The following is a 13,384-nucleotide window of genomic DNA, read 5'->3' as shown; positions in this document are numbered from 1 at the left end:
CGAATAGCAAAAATAGAACAAGACATTAGATCACAACATGAAGAACTAGCAGAGCACAGACAATCAACAACCACATTCATGACTTATATGGTTAACTTTACATCGGTCCTTGCACAATGCTTTCCACCAAATACTCCAGCAGATACACCCTTCGCTCCACCACCACCCTGGCCACCCCAGCATTCACTGCAGTACACCTCACCACGCCAATCCATAGATGAAGATATCCATGATGTCGACAATGATGACTTAAATAGCAGCTGCTGATGCTCAATATATGAGGTATATACTGTTATTTCCTTTTCTCTCATGCATTTTACATAATTAACATTTCAGATTTAGCACAATATGTTAGGGGAAAAAATATAGAGAAAATACTTAGGATCTACTATCAAATATCAAACAAATAACTTCTTAAATAACTCGAAATCTGTTACTAATTTTTCAAATCCACATTCTTGTATACAACTGCTTACAAGATTTGAATGACTGATTAACTCTATCATATTCACCAATACACCTCATTGAAAAAAATACTACAGAATACCTATTAGTAGACCAATCACATATGTTATAACTTAGCATCAAAATTCTTACATTCAATACCTTCTTAATTACAATTTCATCACAACTTAAATACATATTATTATTTTCTTATTTTTAACACTAAAACTCACTCTATTAACACTTGAAATAAAAAACTAATGTCTAGCTTTTCTAAAACGCAACACGTAGTGCAAATATAATCAATAATATAATGACTAAGACTTATATTATAAAACAACCATTTATGCCCTTGCAACTTGTCAAAAATTTAAAACATCTAAGTTACTTTTATTGAGGTGGCCAAAAACAATCATACCATGTGTCATAATCCATCTATGACTCACACTTCTCCATATGATATAGATAGGTTTATCTACCGTCTACTATTTTACAATCACTTACCTTAACATTTGAATACTTTTCTTTCAATATCTAAACATATTGTTTCTAAACCAACTCCAATGGAAAACAACCCGTACTGTGATTGTATCGACTGCACTCAATGTTACTACAACTCTCTATTTCAGAAAGAATTCGAAGAACTAATAAAAAGATTTTACTCAAACCCGGTATGGGCCATTATCTTACGAAGAGCACTTAACATGGAATCAAAGCTTTCTCTTCTATTAGACTATGCATCGATATTGAAACAGAGCTAGATATCAACATTATCCGGCAAACTTAGTATGTATATTAAACAGATATGAGAACAACTATCTTGTAGTCTAGAAATCGTTTAATTTAGAAACATTTACATCGACCTGCTAACAATTGTAAAATATATTCTACAGAATCTACGTGTATAAAAGTTGCCTTTATTTTATATTTTTTTACACTTACTCGCCTTTTTCATGTTGCAGTACATAAATAACTTTATCTCATGTTATTGGCATACCATTTTTTTAATCTAATATACCTATTCTCAATCATTTCAAGATGTATCTGACTTAACATATTATTAATGAACTAGCTAATGACTAATGTATTTAGCTGGTTTCTAATCTTAGTCAATAAATCATATATATAACCTTTGAATTACAGATATGCTCAGTAAAAACCAATATATGATATAGCTTATGCAAATGTATTGTTGCTTACGATTACCTACGAACTATAGTTTGCCTTTGTTATTAGAAAAACTAAATTTAATAGAATCTAAACATTTTCACCGATTGTTTAGTTTTAATAAGCTAAAATGGTATGATTAGATTTTCTTTTTGTTAGTTTTTATAATAAATTAAATTTCTACAATTAAGTACCAGTTAATATACTAGAGTTTAACTCATCTTATTATGTGATTTGTTTTCTTGAGGTACAACCCCACAAGCAGAAACGAGGAATGAAGTGATCTTGTAATAATAGGAATATAACTATTTTTTTTTGCTTTCTAGGTATGTGTTGTCTAAAAACATTAGATAAAATATATGTAAATTATCAAGCTGCTATTATATTTAGATTTTATTAATATTTTAATAACAAAATTCAACCAACCTATAGCATGTTTCTTATCTTTATAAAAAATGCCAATATTCACAAAATTAAGAATGTGCTAATTTTGATTTATAAATACATAAAAAAATGTTTAAGTCTCTACATACTTTTTCTCACACTTCATTATCTAAACAACTTAGAAACTTCTGATTTTGAGAAATATAAATGTCAAATTCAATTTTTAAAAATCGAATATATATGTAAAATCTACTTATTGCTAAACCCCTGAAATATTTTTTACGATTAAAAAATGTTATATTCACACGGATGTATATAGAATATTCATACCTTAATTTTGGTTAATATGGTGAATCATATATGTCATGTTTAAACACCTATAACCTAACTGCACCCGGCTTAGCAATAGATTTTGTTTGTAATATTTATATTTTTAAACATATTTTATACCTTATTTTCTAGAAACGCCGTTATTCAAAAAATATAATTCATTAAGTTTTCTAAAAAAAAGAACATTTAATAACAAAAGAAAATAGCATATATGTATAAACCATGCCCATTACTAAAATTTTAAAAATAATAACTACTTCAAACATATATAAAATACATATTTTTTTCCCTTAACCAATAATTAAACAAAAATAACACATATGCTTTATTCATACCTTCACAATAACACCATTGATGGAATGTATAAGATAAATAAAGTAAAATAAATTAGTCAAAATAATTTCTAGATTTTGATTTCTAACACATAAAATTATCCAAAAAAAGAGAAAATATTTAATCACTATTAGTCACCTTTTCCCTTAAAAAAAACCAAAACAAAAAAATTAAATATTGCCCCGCGCATTTAACTGCTAATTCCTTGTTCATTCCTATTACTTAGCTGCGTTCAACTGGTTAGTTTTGTTTTTTTTAAACAGACTTAAATAAAACCTTTACACATTATAACATACAGACGCAACTTTTACCAAATTAGAGAGTACGATTTTAAACATTTTCAAAAAAATATATTCTTACATCTAATATATCAGTTTACACCCAAATATAATTCGTATACATACTAATTCCCTGTGATTTTTGGTATCTATAATATTAATTTTTCTGCTCCCCATATTTAGCATCTCTGAGTTTTCTTGCACAAATAAATCAAACTTGATAATTGCTTTAAAAACTCACAATATATATTGTTTCCTATATTATTTTACCAAAAAAACTACAACTGCTTTAGTTTAGTTTATATCTACATAATTGTAATGCATTAAAAAAAGAACCCATAGAATTAAACATAAACAAATATAAAAACATATTTATCGTCTTTAAAGTATAAACAAAATTTATCATTTATCACATGAAAAATTGGGTAAACACCTCAAAAATTTGAGGTGCCTACACCTAGTAATATATATATACATATATATATGTATATGTATATGTACGTAGGAACACAAGAATAAAAGCATTTGTTACCAATAGTAATACAATTGAAACATGTGTAAAATGTCTTGATCGGGTGAAATAGAACAAATTGTGGAAAAAAAAAACAAGTATTCGTGGGGTTTAGGTTTGAAGATGTTGTCATTATTTTGCATCCTCTCTGCGAGGAGAAATCCACTATTGAAAAATGGTGTAGATAGAGGTTGTGTAGAACGTTTTCAGAAATATTTTCAATTTATTTCTATCTACTTTCTTTTTTCTTCTATTATGAAGAAATTCATTGAGTGGTATTTGACATACATTGATATGTGAAGTTGTAATGTCTCGATTGATGGAATCGTAATTGGAGAAATTCGACTTGCTGCAAACCACTGTGTTGACTGCCGTCAAAGACATTGCAGCTGATGTTAGGATTTTATCTCTCAAAGTCGACGTGCTTGACAAAAAGGGGGAAGCAGCTAGATTGATGAAGGAATAAGAGAGGATACAACTATTATTAGTTGAAGATTATTTGTTTTCTTTGTATGAATCTGTACACTAAAAAAATTATTTTATCTACAAGGATTCTCTTTACTTCAGCTGATCAGTTTATTAAATTTCAAGTTTTGTCAATCACCAAAAGGGAGAAATTGTTGGAAACTAAATTTCAGTGATTTGACAAACTAAGCTTCAAATTTATTGGACTAACTGATCAAGTTGCCAGGCTTCGCAAATCGAATATCACTTGCCTAACTGATGATTAATGTGCTTAATATTAAAGGCAACTGATACCAACGCAACTGATTTACGCAACTGAATGAGCAGTCAACCGACTGATCAGTCGTAAACTTATCAGTCGATATATTCAGCCAAAACACTCAAGCTATTATCCTTCAACTGATCTCTCAGTTGTACACGTCACCAGTTGAGAACGACAACCGACAAATAGTACAACGGACTGCGACTAGTAGTGTAACGCCGCATTTCAGAGATTGCAGTGTACGAATGTCAGAGAATATTGACGTGGCAATCAACGGATATATGGATTCAAACGGTATTTAATATTACCGTTGAGAGGGAAGCCTATACATAGGTGAAGAGGGCAGCTAAGAAGATAACACGAACTACTATTCTATTCAAGCTTGCTGTTACTCTGCTAAAATCACAGCTCATATTCAGATATCGAAAGCTCACTCTATTAGATATATCAGTAGCAATACATTTACGAGCTTGTTAGCACTTTGAAATCTTTGTTATATTCACTCAGTCGTGTAAAATTTCAGTCACGTACTGTAAAATTTTTAGTAAACTAAGAGTTTCAGTTTTGGCAGTGTTAAGTCCAAACTGAAGTGGGTCAGTAACACTTTTGTATTCGATCAAAGTCTTTTAGTGGAAATCCTATCTTCGTGATAGAAGGGGTGATGTAGGAGTTATTCTATTCTCCGAACATCCAGAAACAAACCGTGCGCATTTTCATTTCAGTTATTACTTTCAGTTAGCTATTCTATCTCTCAGTCAGTTTACTTCCGCAACTGTTTTTCTCAGTTAAACTGATTGTTATCAACTGACGAGATACCGAGAATCAGTTTGTCACTAAACTGAACTCAATATTCGAAAAAAATACAAAATACGTGAGTGTTTATTCAACCCCCTTTCTGAACACTTATCACCTTATAACCGATCCTTTCAAGTGGTATCAGAGCGGTTATATCTCGTCTCAGAATATTTCTACTCAAACTGATTATCATGGCATCCTTCAACAAGATCCCAATGTTTTCCAGAGAAGACTTCGATGATTGGAAACTCAGGATGCAGGCTCACTTAGCTGCACAAGACGATGATATGTGGTACGTCATCACTGACGGACCAATGAAGATTCTGAAAGCCAACACAGCAGTTGCAATCACTGATGGGGCACCTCACAGAATTGAAAAGCCCAGAGATGAATGGACTGCCGAGAACAAAAGAAAAGCAAATTTGGATAATGTGGCACAGGATATACTGTACAAAACGCTGGACAAAATAACTTTAAGCAAGATCAAAATGTGTAAGACAGCTAAAGAGATTTGGGAAAAGTTGATCCAGCTTTGTGAAGGAAATGAACAAACCAAAGAGAATAAACTTTCTGTTGCTGTTCAGAAGTTTGACAACATAAAGATGAGAGCTGGAGAATCGATGCATGAGTATGATGAAAGAGTCAGCTGTATCATCAATGAACTTAATTCACTTGGAAAAGTTTATACCAACAAAGAAATTGCCTTAAAAGTGATCAGAGGTCTTCCCAAGGAGTGGGACGTAAAGACCATGGAAATGAGGGAATCCAAGGATCTAAACAAGGTTGAGCTTCATGATCTATTTGCTGATCTGAAGGCCTATGAGTTTGAGCTGCAAACTCGAGAAGGAGAACCCTCTACTCTTGCAGCCACAACTGCCTTAGCTGCTGTAAGAACATAACCAACTGGTTCTGTCGAGAAGGTTGCTGATCAACTGAGCAATGATGCTATGTCATTTTTCATCAAGAAATTTGGAAGGTTCATGAGGAAGAATCAAGGGAACTATCAGAAGCATTATCAGAGAAACAATTTTAAAGAGGAATCAAATGCTTGCTACAACTGTGGCAAACCTGGTCACTTCATTGTTGACTGTACCAAACCCAAGAAGGACAGTCAAGGCTCGACTGAAAGAAAGAAGAAGTCATATGAGCACAAGAGGAGATCCAAGGATGATAAGAAATCATTCAGGAAGAAGCATGAGGTACTCTTAGCTGAAGAGAGTAAATCTAAATTGATAGAAACTGACAGCGAAGAGTCAGAGCCAGAAACCTCATGCCTTCCAGTGATGGTGAAGAGGAAGTGAAGTGTCTAATGGCTAGTGATACAGAAGTGGAATCAAGCAGTCAACAGGTATTTGACGTCACCTCAACTGATTTCACTAGAGAAGAACTTATTTCAACTCTTCATGACATGGTAAATGAGTACCAAAAGCTTGCCTTATCTTTTGAAAAGGCCAGAGCAAAGCAAACTGATCCCATAGACAATAAAACTAAAACTGATGAATCAGTTGATGAGTTGAGTCTAAAAAGGGAGATTGCTGAGCTCAATGCTGAAAGAAGCAAGAATCAATCAATGATTCAGAAGTTGATGCTTGAAAATTCAAAGAAAACTGAGCTTATTCAGGCTTGGAACAAATCATCTGCTGCATTAACTGATATACAGAACTCTCAGAAATCAGTTACTGATAAAATTGGTTTAGGGTTCAGTAACCAAGATGAAATGTCTTCCAATGATACTCAACCAAAACTGAATATGGTCCAAGGGAAATACATTCACTTTGTCAAATCAGTTATGGTACAAGAACAACCTGAGCCAAGTAAACTGATTGAACAGCCTACTGAAAGTACGAACAAGGCTAGAAGATATGGTATTGGTTATAGCCCAAAAGTTTTAACTGACTCACGCAGTCAGTCGTAAAAAATATTCAGCAGGAATTATTCAAATGGCTATTCCAATTACTATAACAACAAGCCAGTTCAGAAAAGATATCGGCTGAACAATCAGTTGAACAAAGCTAAATCACATTGTGTATCATCTGCACACTACACACCTACCACACACAATTCGAGAAAGATCATCTGGAATACAACAACTGGATAGTCAGTTAGACTGATCCAAGTCTGGATTCCTAAAGGACTAATCAGTGTAGGACCCAAATAATCAAGGGTACCAAAATTATATCTTGTGTGTGATTGCAGGTAACAGGAACAAGCAAGGACTCAATATAGTACTTGGATAGTGGATGCTCACGACATATGACGGGAGATGCAAACTTGTTATCTCAACTGATCAAGTACATTGGTCCAAACATCAGTTTCGGAGATAATTCCAAAGGTAAAACTGTGGGTAGGGGTAAGCTTATCCATGGTAACTTTATCATTAATGATGTTTTATTAGTTGAGAATCTCAAGTATAATCTGATTAGCATTAGTCAGTTATGCGATAATGGATTCTCAGTTCAGTTTGACAAACATTCGTGTTCAGTCAAAGACTCAACTGATGAGGTCATCCTAACTGGCAAACGGTGTGGAAACACTTACAAAGTCAGTTGGAATGATCAACCTTATGCACCAGTATGTTTTATCGCTTCAAAATCTTCTAAAAACTGGTTGTGGTATAAGAGATTAAACCACCTGAACTTTAAATCCATTGCATATCTGAGTAATCACGATCTTGTCACTGGTTTGACCAAAATGGATTTTACCAAAGATAAAATTTGTTCAACATGTCAGTTTGGTAAACAAGTTAAATCTTCTTTTAAAAACAAGGGCAGTAAATCTTCTTCCCGATGCTTAGAACTGTTACATATGGATCTATTTGGTCCAAATACCAGTCATGAGCTTAGGGGGAATGAAATACACCTTGGTGGTTGTGGATGATTTTTCAAGATTTACTTGGGTTATTTTTCTAAAATCCAAAGACCAAACTGCTGCACAACTTATTAAGCTTTTCAAAAGACTATTAAATGAGAAATCAGTTGGAATTGATAGAATCAGATCCGATCGAGGAACTGAATTCATCAATAAAATTCTTTCAAATTTTTTAGAAAATGCTGGAATTAAGCATGAGCTCTCAGCAGCTAGAACTCCTCAGCAAAATGGTGTAGCTGAAAGGAGAAATCGGACCCTCAAAGAAGCTGCTAGAACAATGCTTGCTGACTCTGGCATTTCTCAAAGGTTTTGGGCAGAGGCAATAAACACTGCGTGTTACACTCAGAAGAGATCGATGATTAATAAAAATCATTTGAAAACACCTTACGAGATCTGGCATGGACGAAAAAGTGTGGTTTCTTACATCAAAATATTCGGATGCAGATGTTTTATTCTTGACAATGGCAAAAATCATTTAAAAGCCTTTGATACTAAATCTGCAGAGGGAATATTTCTGGGATATTCATCAGTCAGCAAAGCTTATAGAGTGTTTAACAAGAGCACACTAAATGTTGAAGAGCCTATACATGTTGTTTTTGATGAAATTGTACTAACTAACAAGCCAACTGATCCAGTTGAGCTAGCGAATAGATTTACATATATCAGTTTGGAGGATGATCATGAAGAAGAAAATCACATCAATCGAAACATCCTTTAAACACCAGAACCTGAAATTGTGGATCAATCAGTTGAACAGGAAGCTGTTCCTGAAAATCAGTTGCCAGAGCCTAATGAGGATATTCAATTACCAACTGATGTAGCAGCAACTGAAACTGAACAAAACACCCAGTTGCAAACTGAAGCAGTTGGTGACATGGATACAACAAATGCTGAATACAGATGGAAGAAATCACATCCTCCAGAATTGGTAATAGGTAACCCGTCTGATCCAGTGAGAACTAGAAATTAGATGCTCAACTTATTTATTCATTCAGCTTTCGTATCGCAATTGGAACCGAAAAAAACTGATGAAGCTCTTGCTGATCCAAACTGGACAAACGCAATGCAAGAGGAGCTGAATCAGTTTATACATAACAATGTATGGAACCTAGTTCCAAGACCCGTTTCAAAAACTGTTATAGGTACAAAATGGGTGTACAGGAATAAATTGAATGAAGATGGTTCAGTTGTGCGCAACAAGGCGAGATTGGTAGCACAAGGTTATAGGCAAGAAGAAGGAATTGACTACGATGAAACATATGCACCAGTTGCAAGACTGAAAGCTATAAGAATATTCTTTTCCTATACTTCATTCAAAGATTTCAAAGTCTACCAGATGGATATAAAAGTGCTTTCCTAAATGGTCAGTTGCAAGAGGAAGTCTACGTTGAACAACCTCCAGGTTTCATCAATCACCTTTTTCCTGATCATGTCTACCATTTGAACAAAGCCTTATATGGTCTTAAACAAGCTCCAAGAGCTTGGTATGAAACTCTTTCAAAATTTCTAACTGATCACGATTTTTCTTTTAGATTACTTGATAAGACATTGTTCAAATTTTCTAAGAATTATCACGTTTTACTCGTTCAAATTTATGTTGATGACATTGTATTTGGGTCAACTAACCCCAAATTATGCGAGAAGTTTGCTAAGTTGATGCAGGATAAATTTGAAATGAGCATGATGGGTGAACTGACATTTTTTCTTGGACTGCAAGTGAAGCAACTGGAGACAGGGACTTTTATCAGTCAGACTAAATACACTAAGGAGTTGCTGAAGAAATTTGGCATGGAATCGTGCTCAGTTGCAAGTACTCCCATGAGCTCATCAATTAAACTAGACACTGATCAAGGGGGAATATCAGTTGAGGCGACACTTTACTGAGGTTTAATAGGTTCATTATTGTACTTAACTGCTAGTCGCCCTGATATTGTATTTGTTGTCTGTATATGTGCCAGATTTCAAGCAAACCCTACGCAATCACATTTTTCAGCTGCCAAACGTATCTTAAATATTTGAAAGGCACTCAAAATGTTGGGTTATGGTATTCTAAAGACTCCTCTGTCAATCTAGTTGGCTATTCAGATGCAGATTATGCAGGGTGTAAGCTTGATCGAAAAAGTACAAGTGGATCATGTCAGTTTCTAGGAGACAGACTGATCTCTTGGTTCAGCAAGAAGCAGACATCCATTGCTACTTCCACAATTGAAGCAGAATATCTTGCTGCTGGAAGTTGCTGTGCTCAACTGCTCTGGATTCAGCAACAACTGAGAGACTATGGAGTCATTGCCAAAGAATCGCCCATATTTTTGTTAGAGTAGCTGCCCGTCGTGCCAAGTGTTGGCCGAGTGTTCACAATAAAACTCTATGTATAAACAATCTTTATTTTAATAATATTTGAAATTATTATTTTGGCACATCTTTATCTGTATACCCATTCGAGTTGCATAGATAAAGCCCTTGAATATAAAAATAGTAGAAAGAATACGAGATGCTCAAATGATGATTATAATGAAACTCATATTTGGGATACTGTATAATCTAAACAGTTCCTAGTCGATTCAGCCGCCGCTAAGAAGGATATAGGCCGCTCGAGTTCGAGACTAGTATCTGCGATGTGAGTACCATGTTTCATTGGTAGGGGACATTGTGATGTCCGAACATGCAGATAGGTGGTCCTTGTAGAGTGCACTGAACAACCCTCCATAAAGGACTTTCCAAGTGGTTCTCACTTATCGAGTGGAAAAGTCCTAGTTTATGGTTGTACACCATTAGTCCTTATGACCCGGGACAACATTGAGACTCTATGTGCTAGAATTACACTTTGACTTGTTTGCCGACTCTCATGGGGTCATCAGGTGGCAAGGTTGGGTGTTCTGTCGAAACATATAGGAGTCGATGCATTGTAGTCGGGGATTCACCGGATTACCTTCGGGTATGAATATCCTATGTGTTCTCATGTGTATGTAGGTTGAAATCTCTGATCAGAGTATGGTGGTAATTATGAAAGGGGTTTCATAGATTACACCATCGATGCAACTACGACATGACACATAGTATCGATTCATTGACAACTCTCGATAAACCAATGGTTGTCGAATCGGTCGGGATATATGAGTTGAAGGGACCGTACTGTACGCTAACCATAATTGAATGGTTCTTGCAGGCACTATCATTTGATACCTAGGGAATCATGTAAGCGATGTTGCTAGGCGTTTAACATGATTGGTTGGGTACTATCAGACTTGAGTTCTGACGTTCTTGTTATCAAGGAGTTGATAAGTAAGAATGGAGCAATTGGGGTATGCTCATATAAGGACATGTTTAGTCCGAATCACATGGAGATGTGAACCCACGGCTAGTTGTATCAATGAACCATTGAGGGCCACACAAGTACTAGTTTTCTAGATCCCGTTGAGAAGTAAAATAGTTCAATGTGTTGAACGGCTTATAAATGAGTTTATAAGCGTAAGGAAAAATAGAAGTATGACTTCTATGAGGGAAATGTAACTTTTAATTTATGGAATAGTTCCTAAATTAAAAGTTGGCCAAATAGATAATGTATTTGAAAATTGTGATTTTCATAAACATTATTATGGACTAAATTAAATTAATTCAAGTGTTGAATTAATTAAACACTAGTGGGCCTAGTAGAGTCCATATAATTAAATTAATTAAATAACATTGGGCCTTGTAGAGCCCAATTATAAATAATTATTAAACTAGTGGGCTTGAGTAAAATCAAGTAAACTTTAAATGGACTCAAATGTGTTTGAGACATTTAAATAAAGTCCATGGGCCTTGTAACAGTTACAAGCCCAAGTCACATTGCATGCTTGGGAGGTGAAGAGTTGGGGAATACTTTTTATTAAAAAATTGCATGGCATGCAACTTTTTTGCTTTACCTTTTCCCACAACCTAGGCAACTCATCCCTCTCCCAATTACCTCACCTTGGCCGAAACATCATCTAGTTTTCTCCCTCAATTTTTCTCTAAAACTTTGTTCTTCAATTGTTGGAGAAACAATTCTCTTCTCAAAGAAAAATCCTCATATTTTTCTAGTGCAAAATATGAGGGGATCTACCTAGCTGGTGGTGGGCTTTATTTTAGAGCAAGGAGTGCTCTTTGGAAGCTTGTAGAAGTTCTTGCCATACAAGAGCTAAGGTGTTTACACCTTAGTTGGAGCCATCATCAACCTCAAGAGGTTGATAGGTATGATTTCTTTACACCCTATGAATGTCATAGTTGTGTTTTTGTATATGCTACAACACTAGTACATAGGTGGCCGAAATTTTCTTGTTAAAAATTAATTTTTGAACTTTCGTTGCACTTTCGGGCACCTAAAATCGATCCCTTTCAATTTTGTGACAACACAAGCACGATTGCTATCACCTACAATCCAGTTCTTCACTCTAGCACCAAGCACATAGATGTCAGGCATCACTTCATCAGAGATCATACCTTGAAGAAGGACATAAGACTGGAATATGTCTCAACCGAACAACAAGCAGCTGACATCTTCACCAAACCGTTGCATGAGACTAAGTTTTCTCACTTTCGCAATATACTTGGATTAATTGATTTATCATAATCAGTTTTATTGCTAATATGTCAGTTTTCGATTAACTTGTGTTATATATCAGTTCTTACTTTCTAACTGATGTCAGTTTGTTATTTGTCATTTATTACGTTCAGTTCGTGATTTATTCATCAACTGCTGAGATTAATCTTTGCAGGAAAATAAAAGACAAAGATAAACTGATAAACATTTTATTCATCGAAAGAAATTAGCACGAATTACATCGAAGTATTCTTCTTCAACAAAAGACCTCCACTTGGTCAACCAACGGGTTAACTCTCCAGTGGAAGTTTTAAGGAAGCTATCCGAGTCAGCTATACGCTATAGGATCCTCCGTTCCTTCTGGAGCATTAGCTGGTAGACATATCCATCTTCGAAGAGGTCCACCGTATCAGCAACATGCAAGCATTCGCGATATTTCCTTATTTTCGCCAACAGTCTGGGAGTGGTAGCCTCTCCGCACTCATAGAGGAACTGGAGTCCCTGTAGCTCCTCCCAGTATCGAAGGATTTTATGGAAGACTTCATCCTCCATAGCAGCCTTTCGTTTCTCCAAAGCTGCGTCCATAAACTCCTTTGCCATTTTGAGCTACTTTCACCTGCCATTTTAGCTTTTGATTGTTATTTGCTGATATGATTGAAAGTAACCGAGTTATTCTTATTTATAGCCCAGGGTCAAGGAAACTGAAAGGACAAATTCATTACGGCAGACGAGTAACCTTCTAAGCATAAGATTTTATTTGATTCGTCTTGCTTAAATTCTCGTAATCTTTATTTGCATTTATTAAGGGGGAATATTGGTTTAAAAGGTTAACTGAGAAGACAGCAGTTAGTAAATCTTCAACTGAAAAGACACTGTTTTACAACTGATCGTTCAGCTGATTATTTTACTAATCTTCTCACATAAGTTAGCGAATTAACCATTTTTATTCCAAATTTAGTGACGTGACTGATTATCCAAGCATTAAA

The sequence above is a fragment of the Primulina tabacum genome, chromosome 12 (assembly GCF_025594145.1).
Source record: "Primulina tabacum isolate GXHZ01 chromosome 12, ASM2559414v2, whole genome shotgun sequence".
NCBI classification, from domain to species: domain Eukaryota; kingdom Viridiplantae; phylum Streptophyta; class Magnoliopsida; order Lamiales; family Gesneriaceae; genus Primulina; species Primulina tabacum.
This window is presented reverse-complemented; position numbering follows the sequence as displayed.